We start from the raw sequence: 8,124 nt of genomic DNA on the forward strand, positions 1-8,124 counted from the left end.
TGTCATTTTAGATGTTATGTGTTTTATTGTATGCCTTTTTGTTCATTGAATGTGTTTTTGAATTTTGTAACATTTTTGCTCGTGCCATGCTGTGTCTACTCTGGAAAACATGTCATACCTTTTGAAGTGTTTGCGCGTGAGTTTGTTGCTGCAGAGACCCGCCGTGAATCCCATTGTAGAGAAACTTCAGTCGCACTGAGGTGGCATATCTCTCAGCGCAACTCACGTCGCAAGTGCAATTACTCCTTTTTCCAAATTGCGTTAACTTTTTGTCGTCGTCGAAAACCATGCGCCAATAATAAGCAATAATAGCGGCTAGCTGATGTCAACATGCATTTTCTGTCAAACGATATACATGGTACATTCAATTTTGGGGTGTGCCATTTTTGTCAGAGCTAGACAATCAGTGAGACCCTAAGTGCGTGAGTTTGTTGCTGCAGAGACCCGCTGTGAATCCCACTGTAGGGAAACTACAGTGGACTGAGGTGCCATATCTCTCAGCGCTACTCACGTCGCAAGTGCAATAACTCCTTTTGTAAACGACCTGCAATAAATACGGTTAGCTGATGTCGACTACATTTACTGGGATGGATTATTCCATAATCATCGCTTTATGATAAAATATTTCTCCATATCGCATCAACAACAAATAAATAAATATAGTTCATGAAGAGTTCGAACTTGCTCGACAACATGACATGTTACAGGCAGATTTTCCTCGCGTTTCGCTTTCGAGTCTTTGAGGTAAGCATGAAGTAACAACTGTACTAAAAAATGAAAAGAAGGTGCTTATGTTTTCAGTTTATGTCCCCCTTTAGGAAAAGCTGAGACATATGCATTGACGTGACAACAATGTCACACCATTATACCTATGTTTCTAGCCATGGGTTCTTTGGATGCTTTGATTGATAATTGACAGTCATTATACAACTGTTTTGTCAACTCAGTTTTACATCTTGTACATATGTTTTATTTATTTTGTTTTATACACTGAATGTTCAGGCTATCATATGTGTATTTAACTTCAATTATTAAACATGCTTTTCATTTGCCACAACCCCTGCCCGTTTGTGAGTGCTACATTTCTGCTGAAGAGAGACATTACATAGCTCTCTTACGTGGACTTAAAACATTGCATTTTTGTATGATTACTAGCCCATTTAAATGCTGGTGTGCCTTTATGTGAATAGTTCTAAAACGGGATATTGAGGTTTATAGAAAAATGTGTGTGAGCTAGATAGGTATATAAAACAAACAAGGTACTGTTCACGAGTACTGTCATAGTGGCAAGACGGTTGTTAATTACCTTTAATTCGAACATATCACTTAATGGTCATTCCCGTGAATGTTTTGGCAACCTAACTGTTTTCGCAGAATAGGATGATTATTTCAAAATAAGTATCGATTTCTTTCGGGATTAATTGATGAATATTTTTAACATTGCATAAGCAGTCCGTCTTAAAATAATACGAAATGAAAGTCCATAAGGGACGGAGGTTATTTTCAATCAGCCAAATTTTTTATGATTTTTTGAAGATGCTGTTGCATTTCAATGTTCTCTGAAGCTGTAGTATGTAACAAATTAGGAATGTGTTGAAAGGCTGAAACCTCTTCAACTAAATGAGGGTGGGTTTTGGGTGGGGGTGGGGGATGGGCCATGACGAGAGCGCCTCCTTGTGGTGTGGCCTGGATATGGCACGGTGAATGAACAATCTATTTTCCATCTAAATTAGAAAAAATAAAGATAAATAATACAAATTTCAAAATAGTCCAATTCAAGTCCACATTCATCTTGCCATAACTGAACGCTCTCATATGGTCGAAAATTAGCAATATCACTTCGCTTAAGATCATCCTCTTTCAAAATATACCACCTCGGGACATATGGCATTATAATAACCGCTTACTCAGCCCCCGAAGGTGAACAGACCTCGGCTTACGCCTCGGTCCATAAACACCTTCGTTCGGTGACTGGCTGGTCCTTAGTATGTCATATGGCCCTCAGTGGTGTTACTGGTGTATTATATTAAATTCCTTCAATATCGTAAACACTGACGTGCAACGTACTCTTGAACTGCATTGCACTAAGAAATAAATATTCAGACTTCCGATGTTTCTTTCATACACCGCATACTCTTACTTGTTACCTTCGTGTAAATACAAGATTTAATTTCTGGTTCACAGGAACATTCCGTTTTGAACCAAAACGCCATTGGGGTTCAATACACATCGTATTATAGTCATCAGTGACAGCATGGTCCCAAGTACTGACCGCACGATAAGAATCTGTCACAGCGGGGTGTCATTACTGATAGGTAACAGACATGGACCAATATCTCACAATGACATGTCCATATCGATATTGAGACGAGTATTGCATGTAAGTATTTAAATGGTATGCTTTACGATATAAAATCTTATATTATGCCTTTATTCATTAATAACACTTTCCTATCATGACCAATATTAAAATATGTTGATGATTCTTATTTAGGTGCAGTGATGGTATTTAAGTGAAATTGTATAATTTGCATTTCTTTCTTCGCGAGATTGTGCAATGAAACATACCAAGCGATTCCACATAACAGTTGAGACACATACAAATCGTTTTCATACATGTAGAAGGGGGGATATAGTACTTCGACCCAACACTTCTCAGGATTTGATATATTTATTTCTCAATGGTCGTATAGAAAAAACCTATAAATATAATAACATTATGACAGAAACAATAAACATTTGTAAGACACAATACAAAACATACAAGATAAAAGCCAGTGCCACGCCCTTCATGAAATTCAGTAAATACATTATTAAGCAGGTTATCTCTAATTACAGCTTTTCGGATTAAATACAAATACATACTAATATGAATGTAATAAAGAAATACACTCACCAGACTGTGAAACAGCACACTATTAAATATGAATATATAAACTATAAAGTTTTGTAACAATATAGAAATGACTTTGAAGGAGAAGCGGACCTCGCAGTCCGACTTCTAGAAAACAAGTGATAGCCGAAATTAGTAAGGGCGGTGAGATAAAAATAGGAGAGCCAATGAAACTGTTAGTTAAATATAAATATACCCGTTTGACCACTTTCATACATAACCTCATACACTCATTTACATAAACATGAGAATCACATGGACAAAGAAGTGACAATAACAAACAGGACAGTTGGGGTGGAGTTATAGTTGAAATTGGCCTATTCTACATACACATAAGGACAATTGTATAATCAACTCCCGCTTGATACCAATTATTCACCTTTATCGACACACAATTTGTTCACAATACACAATTATTATGTATTGATTAACTTATACAGCACCATTTCTATATACACGTTCAAAGGCACTTTCAACGATATAAACTGATAACTAATTACAAGCAATATCAATACAAAAATATGACAGCTATTAAACAATCAATGTACGACATACTAAAAATAAGAAAATCAGTAAAAAAAATATAATGAGATATTGAACTACTAGTTTGAAGTTAAAACATTAAATATCAATATCTACAATAACAAAATAACTCCAGCCCCTGTAAAGTACACAACTGCTGCTGTCTAATCAGATCACACATTTAAGTGTCTTGCTGTGCGGTGTCGTCCAATACAGTACAATTTTCATAAAAGAAATTGAATGAACAAATCATGTTATCATACTTTGTTGATTACGTTTAAGTCACTCCAACCCCCCTCCACCGAATCCCCTTCCCCTCTCTACAACCAACTATGGCATACAAGCGATGACACTATGAAGTAATTAATCCCGGCGTACAAACCACCTCGCATACTCGAGGTACTTTTGAAAATGAAAGGGGGTCCCGGGTTTTAGTGACCACGACCCCCACCCCCACCCTTCCCAGGCTTCTCCACCCCTCTCCAACCTCCAACAATTACGGCATACAACATTCGAACACAATAAAGTATTAAATCCGGGCGTATAAAAGAAAACGGTACATACCTTAGAGAATGGAAGGGGATTTCGGTATTTACCAGGATTTCGGGATTTCGGTAATTCCACCGACCCTTTCTTGAGGCATTAACAATAAAGTTATTGAATGTATAAGCTGAAAGATTAGTTGTTTGCAAAGTGAAAATAAACAAGAGATGTTTGTCAAACATTATGCCCCCCCTGAGCGCCATGTTGTCAGGATTATATGGACAATTGAATGAGGTCCAAGAATTGTCGAGTTTGCTTTCAAGGTCACTGTGACCTTGACCTTTGACCCCTAAAATCAATAGGGGTCATCTACTGGTCAGGCCCAACCTCCATGTCAAGTTTGGTGACCATAGGTCCAAGAATTGTCGAGTTTAATTTCAAGGTCACTGTGACCTTGACCTTTGACCCCTAAAATCAATAGGGGTCATCTACTGGTCAGGCCCAACCTCCATGTCAAGTTTGAGGGCCATGGGTGCAGGCATTGTTGAGTTATCATTTGGACAACCTTTTATCATTCAAGGTCACTGTGACCTTGACCTTTGGCCCAATGACCCCTAAAATTATTAGGGACAATCTCCTGGCCAGGCTCAACATCCATATCAAGTTTGAGGGCCATGGGTGCAGCCATTGTCAAGTTATCACTCGGATAACCTTTTACCATTCCAGGTCACTGTGACCTTGACCTTTGGCCCAATGACCCCTTAAATCAATAGGGACCATCTTCTGGCCAGGCCCAACCTCCAAGTCAAGTTTGAGGGCCATGGGTGCAGGCACTGTCAAGTTATCACTCGGACAACCTTTTATCATTCCAGGTCACTGTGACCTTGACCATTTGGCCAGATGACCCCCAAAAACCATAGGGGTCATCTCCTGGTCAGGCCAATTCTCCAAGTCAAGTTTGAGGGCCATGGGTGCAGGCATTGTTGAGTTATCAATCGGACAACCTTTTACCATTCAAGGTCACTGTGACCTTGACCTTTGGCCCAATGACCCCCAAAAACAATAGGGGTCATCTACTGGTCAGGCCCAACCTCCAAGTCAAGTTTGAGGGCCATGGGTGCAGGCATTGTTGAGTTATCACTCGAACAACCTTTTACCATTCAAGGTCACTGTGACCTTGACCTTTGACCCATTGAGCCCAAAAAACAATAGGGGTCAGCTACTGGTCAGGCCAAACCTCAAAGTCAAGTTTGAGGGCTATCGGTGCTTGCATTGTCACGTTATCACTCGGACAACCTTTTACCATTCAAGGTCACTGTGACCTTGACCTTTAGCCTGATGACCCCCAAAAACAATAGGGGTCATCTACTGGTCAGGCCCAACCTCCATGTCAAGTTTGAGGGCCATGGGTGCAGGCATTGTTGAGTTATCACTCGGACAAGCTTTAAAATTATTTTACCATTAAAGGTCTCTGTGATCTTGACCTTTGACCCGATGACCCCCAAAATCAATAGGGGTCATCTACTGGTCAGGCCCAACCTTCATGTGAAGTTTGATGACCATACGTCCAGGAATTGTTCAGTTATCACTCGGACAAGCTTTGGTCTACCGACGGACCGACCGACCGACCGACCGACATGCCTGTGCAAAGCAATATACCCCTCTTCTTCGAAGGGGGGCATAAAAATTGCGTGACTTGAAACTGTGTTTCTTAGTCAAAGTACACCTTCCCTGTACATATTATAGCTATTTTTCGTTAAATTTTTTAATATTTTTATTTTGGACAGTATGTGCGCTTACATCTTGGCACTATACCGCCTATTTTTCTAAGTTTAAACACCTTTTATGTTGGACAAGGAAGAATTATGCAGTTTTTGTGTGATGCAGAATCAGAATAAGCATGCGTTAATAGAAGTGTAATTCAGACACGAGCTGTAAGACAGGTTACAATTAAAATCAAAAGGCAATTTGTTAGCCAATAGGAGAGCACCATGTTATGCAAATGTTAGCTTAATTAGGTACAAGAAAGGTGCATTTTGACTAAAAAACACAGTTTCAAGTCACACAATTTCCTTTTTTCACTTTGTAAACAACTAATCGCTCAGCTTATACATTCAATAACTTTTTTGTCAATTATATTGCGAGAATAGTGATAAAACTTACTTACCTACCTTTTGTCTACCTTTTGTCGTCTAGAGAACTTCTTTAGCCCTAAAAGGCTAGTAAATCCCTTTAAACTGCTTCGTCTGTAAGTTCTCCGCCTTCGGTATGACTTAATATACTTCAGAAGTATCAAACCGTTTGTTTTTTCAAAGTTTATCAAGACCTGCCTTGAAGGCATTCACTGATGTGGAGTTCACTAATTCATGTGGCAAATTATACCAAGTTGAAACTGTACGATTGCCGAAAGAATTTTGACGTAATGATTTCCTTGCTTTAGGTTGAAATAATTTCAAATTGTGTCCTCTGGTACTACTATTGTCAGCAAAGGTGAAAAATGTTGTCATACTAATGTCATCAATATTGTGTACTATTCTAAACCAGGTGAAAATATCCTCAAAAACACCAAAATCTCTTTAAACACATACATTTAATTCCACATCACACTTTTACCTCACTTAAAAATCGGCAAACACAAAACACGTTGGATCCCCGGTATATTGGAGCCTTTCTTTAACAGGGTGATGTTAATCTAAATTACAACACAGGTCTGCATAAATCCTGATATCCGAATATTTCCGTCCGAAAATTAATATATTATACATTTTTCCATTTATCTTCCGTTTCCTTAAAAAATACTTTAAAAATTACATTGTTTTTACTCCATAGAGAGTATCATGTCTTACCTATAAACTGTAATAAAAAAATCTGAAAAGTAATATTTTTTCACCGAAAAATGTTGTTGTTGTTGTTGTTGTCTTCCGGTATGACTGAAATACGAAAGAACCTATTTTCGCGAAAATAGGTTTTTTGACTAAAATACGAAAATAAGGTTATTATAAAATATTATTTTCGCGAATACCTTATTTAAGCCATCAACTTATTATAATTTTGTCCCGGTTTTCACAACTTTCGCCTATTTTTTTAAAAAAATGAGTCGTCTGCAATCTTACGAGCACTGAAAATGTCCAAATTTGGTGAAAATTTGACTGCGAGAACTTGAAATGTGTGCAAAGATGTGTAGAACTGCCCCATTTGATGCTTAGAATGCCATTTGAGTGAAGGTTCAGTTGAAAAACCTCAAAGAATGGCATTTTGGGCCAAAACGCCTTAGAAAATACAGACGCACAGGCACTTGGGTGACAGGCAGTGAAACTGGAAAACCTGACACAGACTATCAGATTGAGCTAGCTTTGGGTGTATTTATGTATGAAGGACTAATCGAAAGTGTTTTTCATAAAAAATGCAGGATTGGGTTTAGTTATAGGGATGACGTCACCATTACGTCATATGTACTTCCGTTGTGTGGAAAATTCTCAATAAAAAACAAATGTTCTTATGATTGATAGACATGTTTTCACATGCTCAATACACCGTAAATCAAAACTATCATTATTCCTGAAACTTTTAAACCTAAAGTATCTAGTCATACCCTTCGTCTTCGTCTCGGCCTCAATTAGCCGCAATAACTTCCGGTAGAACTCGTTCACCAGTAAATGTCAACAAATAAAGTCTCACAGGTACATCACATTGCAGAGTTATCAGTTTAAAAACCGTTTTGTGTTTTCGACGAAGGCACTCAATTCTTCACCTATAATTGCTCTATGCTCTTCCCATGGACCATCTTGCCCAGAAGTGAGGAGAAGGTGTTCTGTGACCTCTTGGTGCTGTATTCCAGTTATGTTGTAGAGGTTAGAGAACATTTTTTCCCTTTCAGCACAGAAGAGATTGCAGTCAATCAGGTAATGAGAAATTGTTTCAGATTCTCCACATAAACACCAGGGTAATTCTTTGACTCCAAGTGTGTGGAGGTGCTCATTTTTTTGCAGTGCCCACTCTGAAGCTGTAGGAGAATGCGTTGGATTTGAAGCCAGTTGAATGAAATTTTCTTCTGTTTAACAGAGCGGCGGTTGGAATATAGTGTTCTTGCTTTCTCTGAAATGTCCCATCGTCTTGCCCATTTGATGTAAAGCGCGTTTCTTGCTGCTGATTTGATGTCGCATTGGGAAACGCCTGTCATAAGATCCTCATCCAGCAGCTCAGCCTCTTTTGCAGCATTTTTGGCC

At 38.6% G+C, this 8,124-nt stretch overlaps 1 protein-coding gene across 1 annotated transcript in view; it reads right to left on the bottom strand.

Moving 5' to 3' along the window:
* LOC128209103 (spermatogenesis-defective protein 39 homolog) overlaps window positions 1-6,801 on the bottom strand; it is a 67,116-nt gene extending 60,315 nt beyond the window's left edge. Inside the window, exon 1 of the mRNA XM_052912957.1 lies at window positions 6,789-6,801. The gene's annotated coding sequence lies outside the window, so the exon portion shown is untranslated. The remainder of the gene's footprint in view (window positions 1-6,788) is intronic.
* Between the last annotated feature and the right edge of the window lie 1,323 nt (window positions 6,802-8,124).

The sequence above is a fragment of the Mya arenaria genome, chromosome 11, assembly GCF_026914265.1.
Source record: "Mya arenaria isolate MELC-2E11 chromosome 11, ASM2691426v1".
In the NCBI taxonomy this organism is placed as follows: domain Eukaryota; kingdom Metazoa; phylum Mollusca; class Bivalvia; order Myida; family Myidae; genus Mya; species Mya arenaria.